The 22299-nt window shown below is 39.7% G+C and overlaps 1 protein-coding gene across 5 annotated transcripts in view; it reads left to right on the top strand.

The window, feature by feature from the left end:
* Positions 1-1113: 1113 nt before the first annotated feature.
* The window catches only part of SPDEF (SAM pointed domain containing ETS transcription factor), an 851726-nt gene continuing 830540 nt past the window's right edge, over positions 1114-22299 (top strand). For 2 of the 5 annotated variants that reach the window (XM_073575628.1, XM_073575624.1), the window contains exon 1: positions 1494-1758. The gene's annotated coding sequence lies outside the window, so the exon portion shown is untranslated. Of the gene's footprint in view, positions 1223-1493; positions 1759-22299 lie in introns of those variants that run through there. The other 3 variants (XM_073575627.1, XM_073575625.1, XM_073575626.1) reach the window with 3 other exon arrangements.

Genomic DNA, 22299 nt, shown 5'->3' with positions numbered 1-22299 from the left:
GCGAGTATCCCCTACTTGAATGACAGCGCTACCTCACAAGACTTTTAGCAAAAGACAGGACAAACCATTAATTAATTTGGAGCATCATACTTCAGTGCTCTCTTCATTAAAAATGCCATTCTTGAAAATCAGGGCCAAAGACTTAATTGATTAGGTGAAAATAATAAGTTAAATTTGCCCAACTGACTTTCTTGTTCAGTCGGATCATTTTAATAGTACATTAAACCATACTATATAGTTATAACTGATGGATTTATGTACACTGGCTCAACTTATTAGAAAGGGGCACCATTTTGGTTTACTTTAGGCCAGTAAAATCCATAGACTCCTCATCACTTTAAACAGATTTTACTGGCCTTTTGTAAAAAGTGCACAGATATTGCGTGACTTTAGCCTAAGAAAACTAAATTAATTGGAACAAATTGTCTGATAAAAATGTAATTCCCTGAATCAGAAATGTGCCTCAAATGGGACATCACAGTGCATTGAATGATGGCCCTTTCCAGGCACCTTACTGCTGCAGCTAATCACAAACATCAGCAGTCAGTTGTTAGATGTCATGTCTCCCTAATCCCCATTGAGATTACTTGAGCATCAAATGCAGTAACTAAGTTAACTCATTTACAACATTTCCTGCCTCCTTGCCGTTATAAAAAATATATTAGTAAATTGGAAAACCCCTTCACTCATCCGCCTAATGTATATTGAGATGAAACTTGTATGGTTACACAGAAAAGGGTGACAGTTTATTTTAAACAGCCAACAAGGAGAAAAGCAAACACTAAGAAGACTCGCTCTGTAAAGTCACATGATGTGAACATTATAAAAATGTTTAAACAAGCAGCACCAAAACGATGCAGTAATCTTGCCTCCTATACATATACAAGCATAATATATATATATATATATATATATATATATATATATATATTGTATATATATATATACACACACACACACATTATTCTTATGTATTTTAGTATGTCTTTTGTTAGCAAAACTACCCAACTGTTTTAAAGTGCTTGAGTTTCCCTGAAGGGTTAAGCGGGCGGGTCCTGCACCTGTTAAATGTGAGCACACAGGGTGTGTTTACTCAGGTACGGGACAGCACTATATAAACTAAGATGATTCCATGGGAGAAGAAAGCACCAAGAAAGCAGAAAGAAAGTAGTGTGAAGAAAGCACTGTGAATCCACGAAAAGAGAAAAGAAAAGGGATTAAGGTAAAAAAAACAATAAAAGTTATATGCAACATATAAAATTGAAAGAGGAAATTAGATATGTGATAGCAGAAATAATAATAGCAGAAATAAGAGCAGAAACAGGATCAGAAATAATATTAGTAAGCTAGTTTTTAATGATATAACTGAAGCCAAAAAGACTAGTATACCATAAGTAAGGTGAGAAGGAAGAAGAAAATGGGAGAGACATCCCTTGCAACAGGGACACGTGTCTCTTCCAGGATTTAAAGCATCGTCAGCGAGAGACAGAGGGAGGAGAGAGACTTAGACAAAAAGAGGAGGGGAAGGAGAGAGCTGAAATAAACACTGGCAAAGAGAACAAGATAATACAGAGGTAAAAGAGAAGTGTCAAAGAATTCATATAGATGACACTAAGATCTTGCAAGTTACTCTCATTTTGGGCAGGTAATATTTTAACAACACCTTTAAAGATATGCAGAATACTGAGTCCTCAGGTCATTAAATCTGCCTTGAGATCTAATTTTCACAATTTTACTCTTGATCTGCTGTGTTTTTTGGTGAGTAGTATTATGTTTCTTTATATACATCTTGTATCTAGTCCACTTTTGTGTATTTGTCGTGTATAGTACATAGCAGGTCCTGTTGTAGAATGTGTTTTTTAGAATTGGCTCCATTCTTGACATTATGTTCCATTTGTGGTTAGGGCCAAAATGAGGAGTTTTTCATTATTTTCACATCTCTTAATAACACGTTCTTACCGCACCCCATAATCATTTAACCAACTTCTTAAAATTCCTTGAGGGAAACTTTTTTTCTTGAAAAATGAGGATGCACATTAAGTGGACCAAAAGCAAAGGTTCTTGTTGTCAAGTTATATTGAACAATAGATGGCAAAGAAAAGATGACGAGCTCATAAGAGTTTAGTATATCTGTTTGTGTCATTGTGTTCTCATGTACAGGACGCTCTGTACAAAGACTTTGCAGTGTTTCCAAGACTTCTATCCTTATTTACAATTAAGAGCTTATAAAGGAGAACTAGTCCACAACTATAAATTGTATTCTGTATTCCCACTGTTTAACTATGTCTATTTGTGGGTAATATTTACATTTGCTGGCACTTTTTTTAAATATATTTTTAAATTCATGTTATTCCTTCATATACCTTTACTAAACATCTAGAAATATGGTCAAAATCTTGTTTTAAATTTTTGGCAGTATTACTTTTTTACCTTTGTAGTATCTCATAAAGACCTGAATTACCCTAAACATTTAAGGCTATCAAAGTGTGAAAAATGAAATATGCTGTTGGAATAACCCATTTGACCTTAGAAAGCTTTGGTTGCTATTCTCCTTATCTTATTCCATGGGAGAAAGGACTTTCATTACACAGAACCTGGTCTCTTTTGACAAGCTTAAACATGTCTTTATGTCTGTTCATCCACTGGAATATATGAGATTTTAGCGTTTCAAACACAACTTAGCAACGTATATAGTCCAATTACATTTGACTCACATAAGCCATTTCTTTGAGTAGAACAATCATTTTCTGCCACCTGCAAAGGTGTGATGGTTTTCTAATGATATATCCCAGCAATTGCATATATAGTGCTTTGCGAAAGTATTCGGCCCCTGGAACTTTTCAACCTTTTCCCACATATCATGCTTCAAACATAAAGATACCAAATGTAAATTTTGGTGAAGAATCAAAAACAAGTGGGACACAATTGTGAAGTTGAACGAAATTTATTGGTTATTTTAAATTTTTGTAGAAATTCAAAAACTGAAAAGTGGGGCATGCAATATTGTTCACCCCTTTAACTTAATACTTTGTTGCGCCAACTTTTGCTGTGTTTACAGCTTCAAGTCGCTTGGGGTATGTCTCTATCAGTTTTGTACATCGAGAGACTGAAATTCTTGCCCATTCTTCCTTGGCAAACAGCTCGAGCTCAGTGAAGTTTGATGGAATCATAGAATCATAGAATCATAGAATCGTAGAGTTGGAAGGGACCTCCTGGGCCATCTGGTCCAACCCCCTGCTCAAAGCAGGATTCGCTAAATCATCCCAAAATGGAGATCTTTTGTGAACAGCAGTTTTCAGCTCTTTCCACAGATTCTCGATTGGATTCAGGTCTGGACTTTGACTTGGCCATTCTAACACCTGGATACGTTTATTTGTGAACCATTCCATTGTAGATTTTGCTTTATATTTGGGATCATTGTCTTGTTGGAAGACAAATCTCCGTCCCAGTCTCAGGTCTTTTGCAGACTCCAACAGGTTTTCTTCAAGATTGGTCCTGTATTTGGCTCCATCCATCTTCCCATCAATTTTAACCATCTTCCCTGTCCCTGCTGAAGAAAAGCAGGCCCAAACCATGATGCTGCCACTACCATGTTTGACAGTGGGGATGGTGTGTTCAGGGTGATGAGCTGTGTTGCCTTTATGCCAAACATATCGTTTGGCATTGTTGCCAAAAAGTTTGATTTTGGTTTCATCTGACCAGAGCACCTTCTTCCACATGTTTGGTGTGTCTCCAAGGTGGTTTGTTGAAAACTTTAAATGACACTTTTTATGGATATCTTTGAGAAATGGCTTTCTTCTTGCCACTCTTCCATAAAGGCCAGATTTGTGCAGTGTACGACTGATTGTTGTCCTATGGACTGACTGTCCCACCTCAGCTGTAGCTCTCTGCAGTTCATCCAGAGTGATCATGGGCCTCTTGGCTGCATCTCTGATCAGTCTTCTCCTTGTTTGACATGAAAGTTTAGAGGGACGGCCGAGTCTTGGTAGATTTGCAGTGGTATGATACTCCTTCCATTTCAATATGATCACTTGCACAGTGCTCCTTGGGATGTTTAAAGTTTTGGAAATCATTTTGTATCCAAATCTGGCTTTAAACTTCTTCACAACAGTGTCATGGACCTGCCTGTTGTGTTCCTTGGTCTTCATGATGCTCTCTGTGCATCAAACAGAACCCTGAGACTATCACAGAGCAGGTGCATTTATACGGAGACTTGATTACACACGGGTGGATTATATTTATCATCATTAGTCATTTAGGACAACATTGGATCATTCAGAGATCCACAATGAACTTCTGGAGTGAGTTTGCTGCACTGAAAATAAAGGGGCCGAATAATATTGCACGCCCCACTTTTCAGTTTTTGAATTTCCACAAAAATTTAAAATAACCAATAAATTTCGTTCAACTTCACAATTGTGTCCCACTTGTTGTTGATTCTTCACCAAAAAATTATATTTGGTATCTTTATGTTTGAAGCATGATATGTGGGAAAAGGTTGAAAAGTTCCAGGGGGCCGAATACTTTCGCAAGGCACTGTAAATGCAATAGTAAAATAGTCAAATATGTATTAAAATAGAAATGCAGCCTGTGTGATTTAACAGTAAACCTCAGTTTCATAAAATTAGATAAAAGTGTTTTACTTGACTAAACATGCATTTCCATTCACATATCCATGTCAGACAGACATATGTCATATCAGACAGCACCTGATCCCGTAGAGTTTCATGCATCAATGTCTGGCCCATGAAAATTATAACATGTCCTATTTTCATCCTTTTTGCGGATCAAACATGGCCATTAAACTCTAAGTGGATTTGTACAATATAGATGAAACATGGAAGATATATTTTATGCTTCAGTATTCCATTCATTTTTCACTGTTGATTGTTAAGAAGCAATGGATAAATAAAAGTTCAGGTCTTCCGCTTTTATTTTTTAAAAATGGATGAGAAGATAACGGCTGCAAAACTGGTGCAAAACAGATGCAATATGGAGAAATGCTATCCGCTTGACACGGATTTTAAAAAATAGACACATAAGTGTCTTAAGTCACACTAACAATATCTGTGTAATGCAGTGGGACAAAGACCTTCATGGTTATATTGCCAAGCTAACAACTCATGCACATAGTAAAGTCTATGGTGGAGATTCATCAAAGCTTTGTCCCCAAATTTGTGGCAAAAGAAGCTTTGAAAGGTCCCATTTTTTGTGCAAATGCAAGATTGCTGGATATCAGGATATCCAATTGCATCGGAAATGGGGATTGCCTCATATCCAATTAATTGGGCTGATGCACAACAGGGTGGAACGGGCATGGCAACCCCTTGCTTGTCAAAATTCATGAAGGGCTGGAGTAAGAATCATGGTGAGGCACAAGCTACTATGCTCCTCACCTTATTCATTAAGAGCTGTGAGCTTCAAAACTCCATCTTATCAAAAATGGTGAATCGCAGAACTTGATTAGACACTCCCTATATATTCATAGGTATCACATCAACTTAGGCCTTCAATGTACTGTTGTCTGGCAGCTTTGAACAATGTCATATTATTTAAATATCATCTACTTAAAAAATGATAGTGTACAAGGGTAAAGCAGGGAGTGGGACCTATAGATATTTTGGGGTGTTTTTCTATTGCTCTATAAAAGGCAGACATTGTGTAAGGCTGTAAAACAGCACTGTGAATTAGGTCAGGTTTTTTTCTTACTATAGAGCTGATTGGGAAGAAAGTCTGTGGACCACTCATTAATTATTCCACTATATGATGAAGTAAAATTCTGGATTGTAAAGTGTGATGATCTGCTTTTCATTGACAGTGAATGTTTTAAGCACTGATTATTTTTCATGAAAACTATTTGGAATGAGGTTTAATTATTTTTCGTCTTTGGCATCAGTAGTATTATTAATATTATTAATATAAGTTTGTACATGTAGCAACTCAGCTTCCTCGTGAATCACATCTTTTAAACCTGTATCGCTCATCATTTGTAAGATTTTGTACTGAAAACGAACATTTTTCTTGCCATTTTAGTAAACTGTAATTTGCTTCTAATGTTGGTCTTACACAGGGGCAAACATACCTCCAGTGCAGCTGCATCGGGGCCCCGAGCAGGAGGGAGCCCAAAAAAACTAATGGTGGTGCATAATCGATCACAGAGCCGGCTACAGCCTCATTGCTAACAGGAGAGGCAGGGCCCACTCTGCTGCACCATATGATTATGCTAAAAGGGGCCCTGTCCTTATCTGTTAACTCTTAATGCTGCTGTCTGGTCTATATGGAGACACTGCAGTGAGGGAAGTAGCATCACATTGATCCTCACGCTGTGATTCCTTCTGCTGCTGACACCTGCCTATGCCATGCTGCCAGGGGTGGTTTTAGACAAAGTCAGGCCCCGAGCAAAACTTTAAAGTGGGGCCACAAATGATCACATATTGCACCATGACACAGAAACATTTCTATTGTATTTACAAGCACTAAGTTCAGGCCAGTAAACAAGCGTGATTGACAGTATTGTAGTCATTCAACGCTTGTTTCCTGGCCTCTTTAGGGTAGGTGCACTCGATCAGTAATTGGCAGCGCTTTGGACGCAACACATGTCCACTGCTTCCAAAGCGCTGCTGGCTATTGAAGGCAGGTGAATTCACATGTGTTCATTGAACCATGTGGATTCACCGCATCCAATACATTGTATGGGTGAGATTTAGGATAAATAGACATGCTTTGGTCTGGAAAGATTCTCCGCATGTCCGTCTCTGTGGGTAAGCTGCGGGCGTCTGTGCATGCATAGTGGACATGAGATGTATTTAAATCCCATCCACTATGCTGTAACATCTGGCTGCTGCACAAGTGCGCAGAGTCCAACCCGCATTGTTTACTGATCGTGTGCACCTACCCTTACTCCGGCTGACGAAGAATGATTTGTACAGATAGTTCCCGATACAGTATAATGCAGGTCCTATATAGTACATATAGTAGAATGCACTCCCCATGGTCCTTGATAGAGCATAATGTGGCCCCCTCAGAGTATAATGCAGCCCCCTCAGAGTATAATACAGCCCCCTCATAGAGTATAATGCAGCCCTATAAGAGTACAGTGGGGCAAAAAAGTATTTAGTCAGTCAGCAATAGTGCAAGTTCCACCACTTAAAAAGATGAGAGGCGTCTGTAATTTACATCATAGGTAGACCTCAACTATGGGAGACAAACTGAGAAAAAAAAATCCAGAAAATCACATTGTCTGTTTTTGTTTCATTTTATTTGCATATTATGGTGGAAAATAAGTATTTGGTCAGAAACAAAATTTCATCTCAATACTTTGTGATATATCCTTTGTTGGCAATGACAGAGGTCAAACGTTTTCTGTAAGTCTTCACAAGGTTGCCACACACTGTTGTTGGTATGTTGGCCCATTCCTCCATGCAGATCTCCTCTAGAGCAGTGATGTTTTTGGCTTTTCGCTTGGCAACACGGACTTTCAACTCCCTCCAAAGGTTTTCTATAAGGTTGAGATCTGGAGACTGGCTAGACGCCTCTCATCTTTTTAAGTGGTGGAACTTGCACTATTGCTGACTGACTAAATACTTTTTTGCCCCACTGTATACTGCAGCCCCCCTAATAGAGTATAATGTAGTCCCCTCATAGAGCATAATTCAGCCCACCTCAAATTATAATCTGTCCTCTCAGAGTATAATACAGTCCCCTCAGAGTATAATGCAGGCCCCCACACACAGCATAATGCAGCACCCAGAGTATAAAGCATTACTCTGAGTATAATGCAGCACCCACACACGATATAGTGCAATCCCCCACACACAGTATCATGTAGAAGACACACACAGTATAACGCAGCTATCCACATGCACAGTAGTGCAGCCCCACCACACACAGTATAGTGCAGCCCCCCACACACAATATAGTCCAGCCCCCCAGACACAGTTTAATGCAGCCCCCACATATAGTGTAGTGCAGTCCCTCCACACTCACAATATAATGTAGCCCCCCACACAGTATAATGCAGACCCCACACACAGTATAATGCAGCCTCCTCACATACAGTATAGTGCAGTCCCCCCACACTCACAATATAATGCAGCCCCCACAGTATAGTGCAGCCCACACACAGTATAATGCAGCCTCCCCACACACAGTATAGTGCAGTCCCCACACACAGTATAGTGCAGTCCTCCCACACACAGTATAGTCTGGCAGACACACACAACACTGTATAGTGCAGTCCCCCCAACACACACATATACACACAATATTTATCTCTCCTTCTTGTTCCCCTGCTGCTCTGCCTTCTGAAGAACATCTCATCTGCTCCACTGCTGGCACACGCTGAGTCAGAGGCAGAGGTTGAGTGATGGGAGAGGGAGCCTCACATGACGCTTTCTCCTCCATCACTGCTTTCAACTGTATCGGCTTCTATGATGGAGATAAGTTAAATGCGCAATGTGAGGGGCGCCTCCTGTCCCCTCTTGCTCAGGGGCCCCATAGCGTGGTGTGCCGCTACTGGCTGGGGGCCCCTGGAGGAGCAGGGGCCCTGGGTGGCTGCCTGGTCTTCCTGCCCCTAACGACAGCCCTGCATGCTGCTGATCTGAAGGTATGAATAGAGGGTGGAGGTGATGGGAGGAAGAGGGAGGTTGCTGAAGCAGGTTATTAACAATGCCCTGATCACTTTAAGGGGGGGTCTCCTGAGTTCTCCCTCATACAGCTTTATTAAGTTATAGGCACTGCACACAGCAACATTTGTGCCACATTGCCTGTCTGTCAATCACAGACTTTGCTTTATAAGCACATCTGTGATTGGCTGACAGTTGATGATATTCAAGTGTCTTCTGTGCCCTGGAGTCAGAGCTTGGAATGGGAAGCTACAGATGAAGATGACTCTGGATCAGACTGACAGGATGGTTAGCCACAGAGGTGGACATACCACCAATGCAGCTACATTGGGGCTTGAAGGTTTTGGGGGTGGCTGATGTAAGCCCCAGGTCCCACTCGTCATTGGGGACACCAGCACATTATGAGGCCCGTGAGTCAGTAGGACCCAGTGCAAGTGCGGGTGTGGCATCAAGTCCCTCTATGCTTTAAACTAAAGTACCTACCTCCCCAGTTCCAGTGTCAATGACTCTGTGATGTCTCAGGGCAAAGGGAGCAATGACATCACTACAGCACACCCTCTATACTGTGAACTGCAGAGAATCATAAGACGCTGTTCAAACCAGAACAACAGAAGTTGGGGCAGAGGGGGAGGTAAGCATTTAATTATTTTGTTTTTTTCATATATGGAGCATTATATGGGGTCCATTATTCCGTATGGAGCATTATATAGGTCTCATTATACTGTATGGAGCAATATATGGGGCTCATTGTTCTGTATGGAGCATTATATGGGTCCATTATTTTGTATGGATCATTATATGGGGTCTATTATTCTGTATGGAGCATTATATGGGACCCATTATTCTGTGTGGAGCATTATATGGGGTCCATTAATCTTTATGGAGAAATATATAGGGCCCATTATACTATATGGAGCAATATATGGGGCCCATTGCCCTATATGGAGCATTACATGGAGTCCAATATTCTGTATAGATCATTATATGGTGCCCATTCTGTATGGAGCAATATATGGGGCTCATTTTTCTGTATGAAGCATTATATGGGTTTCATTATTTTGTATGGAGCATTACATGGGCCTATTATTATGTGTGGGGTATTATATGGGGCCCATTGTTCTGTGTGGAGCAATATTTGGGGTCCATTATTCTGTAGGGAGCACTATATGGGGCTCATTATACTGTGTGCAGCACTATATACTGTGTGCAGCACCTGTAAACTGTGAGCCCTCGTGGGCAGGGTCCTCTCTCTCCTTCTGTACTTATGTGTGTCTTGTATTGCTCATGTTTATTGTACTTGTCTATATTTCCCCTTTTCACATGTAAAGCACCATGGAATAAATGGCACTATATAAATGTATAATAATAATAATAATAATAATAATAATATGTGGCCCATTATACTATATGGTGCAATATATGGGGTTTATTATACTGTATGGAGCAATATATGGGGCTCATTATACTGTATGGAGCAATATATGGGGCTCATTATGTCACAGACATGGTTGTGCAACCACTGTGCCTTGGACCGCGTAGAGCCAGGAGGGGCGTGACTAAGCGAGCACCAGACTGTTCACTAGAGCCTCCAATGGTGAGGTTAGGCTTGGCTCATGATGCACGCCAGGTGCCACTCCAGGACAGACTAATGGATGCTCGGCAGCTGGACCCGGATGGACAGACTAGATGGTGCAGCAGGCAGAGTTCATACCAGAGTGCAGCAGGCGGGATCTGCACCAGAGTGCAGCAGGCGGGATCTGAACCAGAGTACAGCAGGCGGGATCTGAACCAGTGTACAGCAGGTGGGATCTGAACCAGAGTGCAGCAGGCGGGATCTGAGCCAGAGTGCAGCAGGCAGGATTTGGACCAGAGTGCAGCAAGGACTGGTACTCAACCTTACGCAACCTAGACTGCAGAACAGGAAGGTTGCTCAAGCACCTCCCCAGTGGGGAGGAAGCAATATATACATACTGCCCCACAGCTATTGGCTGTGGAGGAAATAACAAGTGCACTCGCTGGCCCTTTAAGAGGGTGGGAGCGCACGCGTGTGTGTGCTCTAAGGACATGACTAGAGGCCCGCCTGGAAGCATGCGAAGCACGAGAAAGGTGAAAACCGACCTCAGCCTGGGTGCGTTAAGTGACATTCCGGAGACCCTGCCGGTCAGAGGAGGGATCCGGCCTGGTGCTAGCACATTATACTGTATGGAGGCCCATTATACTAAATGGAGCAATATATGAGGCCAATTATACTGAATTGAGCAATATATGGGGCCCATAAAATGGTTTGAAGCAATATATAGAGCCCATAATACTGTATGGAAGACTGTGGTGCTGATAATACTGTATGGGGGACTATGTGGAACCCATAATACTGTATGGAGGACTATGTGGTGCACCTAATACTGTATGGAGAAATATGTGGTGCCCTTAATACTGTATGGATGACTATGGTGCCTATAATACTGTATGGAGGACTATGTGGTACTGGTAATACTGTATGAAAGGCTATATAGGAGGAAATTGACTTTTCTGAAGGTTACACTGCAGAGGACAGTTTCTACTGGTAGGGTACATTTATCAATATCCTGTTTACCTCTAATACTACAGGTACTGACACCCTGAAACCTGTGGACCCTCAGTCACCTGAATCTCCTCTGCTCTATGGATTTGTAGAATTTACAATACATATCACTTATGTAATTTAAGAAGTAAGCAAAATCTTTGACATTGTACTATACCTATAATTCTCTGCCATATTTGTGCATCATGAATCATGGTATGTGTTGAAGGGGCCCACTGAGACTCTTTCGCCTGGGGCCCACGAAAACCTGGAGCTGGCCCTGTGTGTGTATGCTTATACATGTGTGTGAATGAATGTTTTTAAGATGCAGAATAGGAAAAAAGTGGTCAGACAATCCGCGCTGCGAATCACTATGAACGATTATTATTACAGTGGTCTTTATTCGACGCATTTCGAAGTCTCACAGAACTCCTTCCTCAGGAAAAAACCACATGCAAGTATCATGAAAAGGTTCTAAAATAGAAAAAGCAGTACACTTGTCATTCAGGTGCTTGGCGTCTAACAAGTCACCTGATTTAAAAGGATGTCAAAGTTCATTGCTTGAACACATGATAGACACGTAATAGACAAAATGTATATAAATTTCTGTTATAAAATTATTATACTTACATTATAAAATGACTAATATATTAATTTCTTTATTAACAGTAATCAACGGAAAAAAATTAAAAGAAAATTTAAAAAGAAAGGGACAAGAATCTCCAAAAACGGGGGGAAAAAAAGGAGAGCTGACATACAAGGAGAGCATCCTCTCAAGAGAGCCACTATGAAACCACACAAACGATGCCAAATCCAACAACATGTGCAGAAAAACAAACTTATACCATGAAATTTCTGAATAAAATATTGTTTCAAAAGACATTTTTTAGTCTTATTTCTATATATATTATTGCACAGTTCTTGCTGGAAGATAAAAATTGTTTAAAAATTATTTATATAAAAATATTATATAAAAAAATTTATCCATATAAAAATTATTAAAAATATATATTTAAAATTACTCATATTATACTTTCTTTATTAAATTGTTAGTGCAGTAAAATTTGCGGTATATAGGAATAGTGATGTTCACGATATTAAACAACATATTAAAATATAATTATCAATGAATTAGTGGCAAGGTATTGCATGTGCTCAAAGGGAGCCACATTAAAAATCAAGACAAAAAAACGAGAGGAGACAGAGGAAAAAAGACTCCAGGGAAACACCAAATCGAGACACCGCTGTAAATTATAACAGGAAGGTATAACATTTTCTTTCCAGTACAGATAAAAATTATGTGAAAGTAAATATATACAAAAATATATACAGTATTGTTTTATTTCTGAAATCCCTTCCTTGATTAAGCAACAAAAAATGTGGTATATAAAAATATTGTTGTTCATGATGTTGTACAACATTATTGTGATGTGTTAATTATATCAATTAATTATTAGGGGGAATTAGCGTATAATCAGGTGGGGCCACACCAAGAGGAAGCAGAAGGAAAAAAAAAAGAATCCGAAGAAGCGCTGGATTGAAATACCACTGTTAGTTGTGACAAAAAGATTAACACTTTTTTTTAAAAGAAAAAGTGAAATATGCTGAGTAATGTCACAAATAGGACTCAAAAGCTCAACCGCAAAGAAATATATTGGATCTACCGGCTGAGGACACTAAGACTGTATTTTTTAAATGAAGTCACTGAAGTGTTTCTTAGAAGTAATTATGTTCTGTTCTAAAATATTTTTCCTTATTTAATATTTCACTTTTTCTTTTAAAAAAAAGAGTAAATCTTTTTGTCACAACTAACAGCGGTATTTCAATCCAGCGCTTCTTCGGATTCTTTTTTTTTTCCTTCTGCCTCCTCTTGGTGTGGCCCCACCTGATTATATGCTAATTCCCCCTAATAATTTATTGATATAATTAACACATCACAATAATGTTGTACAACATCACGAACAACAATATTTTTATATACCACATTTTTTTGTTGCTTAATCAAGGAAGGGATTTCAGAAATTAAAAAAATATATATTTTTGTATATAATTACTTTCACATAATTTTTATCTGTACTGAAAAGGAAATTACAGTGGGGCAAAAAAGTATTTAGTCAGTCAGCAATAGTGCAAGTTCCACCACTTAAAAAGGTAGACCTCAACTATGGGAGACAAACTGAGAAAAAAAAATCCAGAAAATCACATTGTCTGTTTTTGTTTCATTTTATTTGCATATTATGGTGGAAAATAAGTATTTGGTCAGAAACAAAATTTCATCTCAATACTTTGTGATATATCCTTTGTTGGCAATGACAGAGGTCAAACGTTTTCTGTAAGTCTTCACAAGGTTGCCACACACTGTTGTTGGTATGTTGGCCCATTCCTCCATGCAGATCTCCTCTAGAGCAGTGATGTTTTTGGCTTTTCGCTTGGCAACACGGACTTTCAACTCCCTCCAAAGGTTTTCTATAGGGTTGAGATCTGGAGACTGGCTAGGCCACTCCAGGACCTTGAAATGCTTCTTACGAAGCCACTCCTTCGTTGCCCTGGCGGTGTGCTTTGGATCATTGTCATGTTGAAAGACCCAGCCACATTTCATCTTCAATGCCCTTGCTGATGGAAGGAGGTTTGCACTCAAAATCTCACGATACATGGCCCCATTCATTCTTTCATGTACCCGGATCAGTCGTCCTGGCCCCTTTGCAGAGAAACAGCCCCAAAGCATGATGTTTCCACCACCATGCTTTACAGTAGGTATGGTGTTTGATGGATGCAACTCAGTATTCTTTTTCCTCCAAACACGACAAGTTGTGTTTCTACCAAACAGTTCCAGTTTGGTTTCATCAGACCATAGGACATTCTCCCAAAACTCCTCTGGATCATCCAAATGCTCTCTAGCAAACTTCAGACGGGCCCGGACATGTACAGGCTTAAGCAGTGGGACACGTCTGGCACTGCAGGATCTGAGTCCATGGTGGCGTAGTGTGTTACTTATGGTAGGCCTTGTTACATTGGTCCCAGCTCTCTGCAGTTCATTCACTAGGTCCCCCCGCGTGGTTCTGGGATTTTTGCTCACCGATCTTGTGATCATTCTGACCCCACGGGGTAGGATTTTGCGTGGAGCACCAGATCGAGGGAGATTATCAGTGGTCTTGTATGTCTTCCATTTTCTAATTATTGCTCCCACAGTTGATTTCTTCACTCCAAGCTGGTTGGCTATTGCAGATTCAGTCTTCCCAGCCTGGTGCAGGGCTACAATTTTGTTTCTGGTGTCCTTTGACAGCTCTTTGGTCTTCACCATAGTGGAGTTTGGAGTCAGACTGTTTGAGGGTGTGCACAGGTGTCTTTTTATACTGATAACAAGTTTAAACAGGTGCCATTACTACAGGTAATGAGTGGAGGAAAGAGGAGACTCTTAAAGAAGAAGTTACAGGTCTGTGAGAGCCAGAAATCTTGATTGCTTGTTTCTGACCAAATACTTATTTTCCACCATAATATGCAAATAAAATGAAACAAAAACAGACAATGTGATTTTCTGGATTTTTTTTTCTCAGTTTGTCTCCCATAGTTGAGGTCTATATATGATGTAAATTACAGACGCCTCTCATCTTTTTAAGTGGTGGAACTTGCACTATTGCTGACTGACTAAATACTTTTTTGCCCCACTGTATATACATTCCTGTTATAATTTACAGCGGTGTCTCGATTTGGTGTTTCCCTGGAGTCTTTTTTCCTCTGTCTCCTCTCGTTTTTTTGTCTAGATTTTTAATGTGGCTCCCTTTGAGCACATGCAATACCTTGCCACTAATTCATTGATAATTATATTTTAATATATTGTTTAATATCGTGAACATCACTATTCCTATATACCGCAAATTTTACTGCACTAACAATTTTATAAAGAAAGTATAATATAAGTAATTTTAAATATATATTTTTAATAATTTTTATATGGATATATTTTTTTATAAAAATAATATTTTTTATATAAATAATTTTTATGCAATTTTTATCTTCCAGCAAGAACTGTGCAATAATATATATAGAAATAAGACCAAAAAAATGTCTTTTGAAAGAATATTTTATTCAGAAATTTCATGGTATAAGTTTGTTTTTCTATACATGTTGTTGGATTTGGCATCGTTTGTGTGGTTTCATGGTGGCTCTCTTGAGAGGATCCTCTCCTTGTAAGGCTTTTTTCCCCCATTTTTGGAGGTTCTTGTCTTTTTCTTTTTAAATATTCTTTTAATATTTTTTTCCTGTTGATTACTGTTAATAAAGAAATTAATATATTTTAGTTTTTTTATAATGCAAGTATAATCATTTTATAACAGAAATTTATATATATTTTGTCTATTAAGTGTATATCATGTGTTCAAGCAATGAACTTTGACATCCTTTTGAATGAGGTGATTTGTTAGACGCTGAGCACCTGAATGACAAGTGTACTGTTTTTTTCTATTTAAGAACCTTTTCATGATACTTGCATGTGGTTTTTTCCTGAGGAAGGAGTTCTGTGAAACTTCGAAACGAGTCGAATAAAGACCACTGTAATAATAATTGTTCATAGTGATTTGCAGCGCAGATTGTCTGACCACTTTTTTTCCTATCCTGCATCTTCTACGTCGGTCCCTCGTGGATCTGTGGTTTCTACAGCAGCGAATCCTCCATGCTTATTACAAGCTCCATCTGGTGAGTGTATTACTTTTAAATTGACATACTTACAGTGGATAATGCACTATTGCGCTATTTCTCTTCAATAGCATCCCTAATGTGTGTGTTTACGCATGTGTATGTATATATGTTTGTGTGTCTATCTATGTGTCTGTGTATCTATGTGTACGAGTGTGTATGCATTTGTGTGTGCGTGTTTGTGTGTATATACGTAAATATATTTGTTTTTGGTTTATGTATGATAATGTAATTGTAAAGAATAGGAAAATCAATCTGGCTCTTTAAAGGGTTATTCACCAAATAATCAAGTTATCTCTAATCCATAGGATCCAACCACTGCCCCTCACCTGAGAGATTCTGAGAACAGAGGTCTGCAGTCTTGTCCTGAATGGAGCAGAGTTGTGCATACTTGGCCTCTTCTTATCTATAGAGCTGCTGAGCTGTGCTCTCAGCTATTTCCATTAGTTCCATAGACAATGAATGGAGCAGAAGTCACACATGTGCCTCTCAATTCCATCCATGGCTGAGCTAGAGTCCTGTTCTCAAGATTTCTGAGGGTCCCAGTAGTAAGTCCCCCATAATCAGTATGCTATCCCTTATCATCGGGATTGGGAATAGCTAGATTTATTTGGGGAATAATCCTTTATCAGATACCAGTTGGTATAGATACCAGACATATAATTTAATATAATATATTCATGGTTGGGCTCAGCAGAACTGATTCCTAACAGATATATATATCTCCATCTCAGTAAATAAATATAATTAAATATATTTTTAGAGGTGTGGGAGGCCCAAATAGAACTTTTGCTATGGTGCCCTGTGATTTCAATGAACGACCCTTCTTGTCGGGCAGTGATAATGAGGGCAATCTGCCCTGTTGCTCGGAGCCCGAGGCTCCGGGGGTCCCATTGTCAGATTCCCCTCATCATAAGCGGTGTGCCTGGCAGGGAGGGGGCCCAGACATATTTCTTGCACAGGGGCCCCACGATGTCAATGTCCATCCCTGGTTTTACACATCCGATATGTCATGATCTCAGTGCGGGTTTGACTCGCACATGTGGGGTTAGGAACCAGTGCTGATGACTGGCATTTCTGGGGTTAAAGGTTGTGATCCCAGTGCAGGCTTACCTGCACACCTGGGGCTTATGATTGCGGCCTCTCCCTGGTTCTGTGAAAGCTTCTTATAGCCTCAGGATGCTCCCAACCCTGTCAGTTATACTTTCGCCCTTGGCATAGTGTGGTGACCCCTGAGTATGTTTGTTCTGTGTTCTGGTTTATCTGATACTCTGTGTACGACTCGGTCTGTTCTCTGGATACTGCTTGTTGGATTCTGCTTGGTACCTTCTATTTCTGTTTGGCTTTGACCACTGCCTGTCCCCGACTATCCATTCTGTCTCATCCCTGGTACTTTATTGTTATCTCTGTGTATGACCCGATTTGTCTGACTTTGAGTATTCCTGTATAGTGCTGCTGCCATACACCTCAGTTAGTGGCTTTTCTCTAGAGAGAAAAAAGGAAAAAGGATTGGGCATTTAACTTCAAAATGTCCAATTCTTCTCATCCCCAAATTCAGTGGGTTCGAACTCTGTGAATGAAGGCTTTTTCTTAACATATGACATTTTACTTTACATTTATACTTATTAACAATAATAAAACAGTACAACTTTGTGCAATCCTTAGAACTACTATATGCAATAAACTGTACATTAATATGAAAAACAACAATGTTCTTACCAATTTAAAAAAGGAATAACGCTGATTTATGGCCATAATTGCTAGTGCAGAGAAAAGGATCACATATCGGAATTGTGAGTGGAGACCCTGCACTGTCCACCACCTACCATACCATTATTCCTTGGTATAGGTGCAGGTCTAATGGGGTTACTCTTCTATATAGTGCCTGGTTGCTAGCTACTGAGACATGCCAGCTTATGATACATATTGTGGTGATTGTCAGCCGGGATATTATTTATACATCTGCTCCAAATATGATGCTTGTTTATTTGACTACAATTTACATGGCTGCTTGCTGGGTACCGTATACTTAAGGCAATATATTAGCCGCAGTTTTATATGGACTGTCAGTTCTCAGTGCAATCAATCAGGGTCACTGTTATATGCACCTTATATAATCTCATTATGAATGAATGCTGGCCATGTATATAGGATCTCCTATATAATTGTTGTATTTTAAATCTATGGAGTCACCGCTCACTGTTCCATTGCTATTTTTACAGATATTGTCTGTCACGTTTTAGACTATTCTGTTGCCTACCTGTTTGTCTAAATAAAGTTTCTCACTTTTTGACATAGAATCATAGAATCATAGAATCATAGAATCATAGAGTTGGAAGGGACCTCCTGGGCCATCTGGTCCAACCCCCTGCTCAAAGCAGGATTCGCTAAATCATCCCAGTCAGATGTCTGTCCAGCCTCTGTTTGAAGACTTCCATTGAAGGAGAACTCACCACTTCTCGTGGCAGCCTGTTCCACTCATTGATCACTCTAACTGTCAAAAAGTTTTTTCTAATATCTAATCTGTGTCTCTTCCCATTCAGTTTCATCCCATTGCTTCTAGTCTTTCCTTGTGCAAATGAGAATAAAGTTGATCCTTCTACAATGTGACAGCCCTTTAGATATTTGTAGACAGCTATTAAGTCTCCTCTCAGTCTTCTCTTTTGCAAACTAAACATTCCCAAATCCTGCAACCTTTCCTCATAAGACAGGGTTTGCAGACCGGTCACCATTCTGGTCGCTCTTTTCTGAACTTGCTCCAGTTTGTTGATGTCTTTTTTAAAATGTGGTGCCCAAAACTGGACACAATATTCCAGATGAGGTCTGACCAAAGAGGAGTAGAGGGAAATAATGACTTCACGTGATCTAGACTGTATGCTTCTGTTAATACATCCTAGAATTGCATTTGCCTTTTTTGCTGCTGCATCACACTGTTGACTCATATTCAGTCTGTGATCTATTAGTATACCCAAGTCTTTTTCACATGTGCTGTCACTTAGCCCTATTCCTCCCATTCTATATATGCTTTTTTCATTTTTATTGCCCAGATGTAGTAATTTGCATTTCTCCCTGTTAAAAACCATTCTGTTAGTTGCTGCCCACTTCTCCAGTTTATTTAAATCTTTTTGAATCCTCTCTCTCTCTTCTCTAGTATTAGCTATCCCTCCTAGCTTTGTGTCATCAGCAAATTTAATCAGTTTACCCTCAATTCCTTCATCTAAATCGTTGATAAAGATGTTGAACAATACAGGGCCCAGGACAGAGCCCTGTGGTACCCCACTTGAGACATTCTTCCAACTGGATGTGCAGCCATTTACGACCACTCTTTGGGTCCGATCACTAAGCCAGTTATGAATCCACCTAACAGTTGCCTTGTCCATTCCATACTTAGTCATTTTTTCAATAAGGATTGTATGAGAGACTTTGTCAAATGCTTTGCTGAAGTCAAGATATACTATATCTACAGCATTTCCTTGATCCACCCAATCAGTGATACCGTCATAGAAGGAAATTAAGTTAGTCTGACATGACTTATTAGTTACAAACCCATGCTGACTCTGTTTAATCACTTCATTCTTATCCAGGTATTGACATACATGTTGTTTAATAATTTGTTCAAAGATCTTTCCTGGTATAGAAGTCAGACTCACCGGCCTATAGTTGCCTGGGTCCACCTTCTTCCCCTTTTTGAAGATAGGAACAACATTTGCTCTTCTCCAGTCTTCGGGCACTTCTCCTGTTCTCCAAGAATTTTCAAAGATTATGGAGAGGGGTTCAAAAATTTCTTCTGCTATCTCCTTCAGTACTCTGGGGTGTAATTCATCTGGACCTGGAGACTTGAATTCATTTAGGTTAGCTAAGTGTTTCCTCACTATCTTTCTGTTTATAGATATCCTGGATTCTTCTATTCCCTTAATAGGACAGTGAATAACAGTTGATGTTGCATTTCCTTTCTGAGAGAAAACAGATGCAAAATAGGAATTTAAAAGTTCAGCCTTCTCAACATCCTGTCTTACCATTTCATCATTTTCATCCTGTAAAAATCCTATAGCATCTTTGACTTTTCTTTTACTTTTGACATATCCCCAAAATCCTTTATTATTGCTTTTGACATCTCTTGCAAGCCTCAGTTCATTTTCAGCTTTAGCTAATCTGATTTGTGCCCTGCAGGTTCTGCAGACAGCATTATATTCTTCTTTAGATATGCCTCCCTCTTTCCATTTTATAAACATTTTTTTCTTCCTTTTTAGCATGTGCTTAAGTTCTGTGTTCATCCATCCTGGTTTCCTTAAATGCTTCCTATTCTTCCCTCTTTTCGGAATTGTTAACAACTGTGCTTTGAGAATTTCATTTTTCAAGATTTCCCATCCTTCCTGGACATTTTTGTCTTTAAGGATATCCAGCCATTGGATCCCTCCAATTCTCTTTCTGAATCCCTTAAAATCTGCCTTTCTGAAATCTAACCTTGACGTCTGAGTCTTCACAGGTCTACCACCTCTAGTTATCCAAAATTCTAAAATAGCATGGTCGCTACCTCCTAGGGTCCCAGCCACTTTTACCTCCTCAACCATTTCCTCCCTGTTTATAAGGATTAGATCCAAGGTAGCAGTTCCCCTTGTTTTCTCCCTTACCTTTTGGAAGATAAAGTTGTCAGCAAGAGAGGATAAGAATTTCCTTGACCTGTTAGTTTTGCCTGAGAGAGATTCCCAACAAATGTCTGGATAGTTGAAATCTCCCATGACAACTATGTCATATTTTTTGGAGAACTTGGCCATCTGATGCATAAAGAGTTCATCCATATCTTCGGCTTGCACAGGTGGCCTGTAGTAAATGCCTACAATGGTGTCCTTTCCATTGTTCTGTCCTTGTATTCTTACCCAAACAGTTTCCACAGAACTCCCAGTCTCTGAAGCTTCAATCTCTGTGCAGATATACGCGTTTCGAACATACAATGCGACACCCCCTCCTCGTTTATCAAGTCTGTTTCTTGCAAATAAGTTGTATCCTTCTAGTCTTGTATTCCAATCATGTGTATTGTCCCACCAAGTTTCAGTGATTCCAATTACATCATATTTCTTTTCCTGTGTTAGTAGTTCCAATTCTCCTTGTTTGTTGCCCATGCTTTGTGCATTAGTATAGAAACATTTTAGTTTGTGATTGGTTTCTCTTTCTCCAATATTTTTATTAATTAGATTCTTTCGTCTTTGTTCTTCCTTTCCACTTCTAATAGCAGAGTTCTCAATCGCATTTGTCAGGTGTATGGCTTTTTCTGGTCTTTTGCTTCCCTTCCCATGTTGTTCTAGTTTAAAGCTCTCCTTACAAGTGTAGCAAGGCGACTTCCAAATACATGCTTTCCAGTCTTCGTAAGGTGCACCCCATCTCTAGCAAGTAGTCCATCGTATAAGTAGTTCACTCCGTGATCCAGAAATCCAAATCGTTGCTGACGGCACCATCGACGTAGCCAGTTGTTCACCTGCAGAATCTTATTCCACCTCCTTGTTCCATGGCCATCCACTGGGAGGATGGAAGAGAAGACCACCTGCGCTCCCAGTTCTTTCACTTTCTTGCCTAAGTCTTCAAAGTCTCTGCAGATGATTTCCAGGTCGTTTCTTGTGGTGTCATTTGTCCCCACATGTAGTAGCAGGAATGGGTAGTCATCTGTAGGTCTGAAGAGTCCTGATATCCTGTCAGACATATCTTTAATTTTTGCACCTGGAAGACAGCATACTACTAGTATTCCTGGACTTTTTGCATTGCGTTTTCGTTTTGTGGTTTTTCAGTTGATATGCAGTGTGTCCTACACTGTCTTGAATGTAAGCTGGGATAATAACTTTTATACATTGTTTCATATGATTTATGATATGATTTTGCTTTGTTTCTTCAGCTTTTTGTGTTGTCAATTTTTCATTCAATTGGGTTTAGGTCAGGGCTCTGGTTGGACCACTCAAGAATGGTCACAGAGTTGTTCTGAAGCCACTACTTTGTTATTTTAGCTGTGTGCTTAGGGTCATTGTCTTGTTGGAAGGTGAACCTTCGTCCAAGTCTAAGGTCCAGAGCACTCTGGAAGAGGTTTTCATCCAGGATATCTCTGTACTTGGCAGCATTCATGTTTCCTTTAATGGCAACCAGTCATCCTGTCCCTGCAGCTGAAAAACACCCCCATAGCATGATGCTGCCTCCAACATGTTTCACTGTTGGGATTGTATTGGGCAGGTGATGAACAGTGCCTGGTTTTCTCCACACATACCGCTTAGAATTATCACCAAAAAGGTCTATCTTTGTCTCATCAGACCAGAGAATCTTATTTCTCATAGTCTGGGAATCCTTCATGTGTTTTTTAGCAAACTCTTTGTGGCTTTCATATGTCTTGCACTGAGGAGAGGCTTCCGATGGCCAATCTGCCATACAGGCCCAACTGGTGAA

Source organism: Dendrobates tinctorius, unplaced genomic scaffold (assembly GCF_039654945.1).
Source record: "Dendrobates tinctorius isolate UK_male_01 unplaced genomic scaffold, ASM3965494v1 ptg000045l, whole genome shotgun sequence".
NCBI classification, from domain to species: Eukaryota; Metazoa; Chordata; class Amphibia; order Anura; family Dendrobatidae; genus Dendrobates; species Dendrobates tinctorius.
The sequence above is the reverse complement of the archived record's forward strand: the minus strand, read 5'-3'. Positions and strand labels throughout refer to the sequence as shown.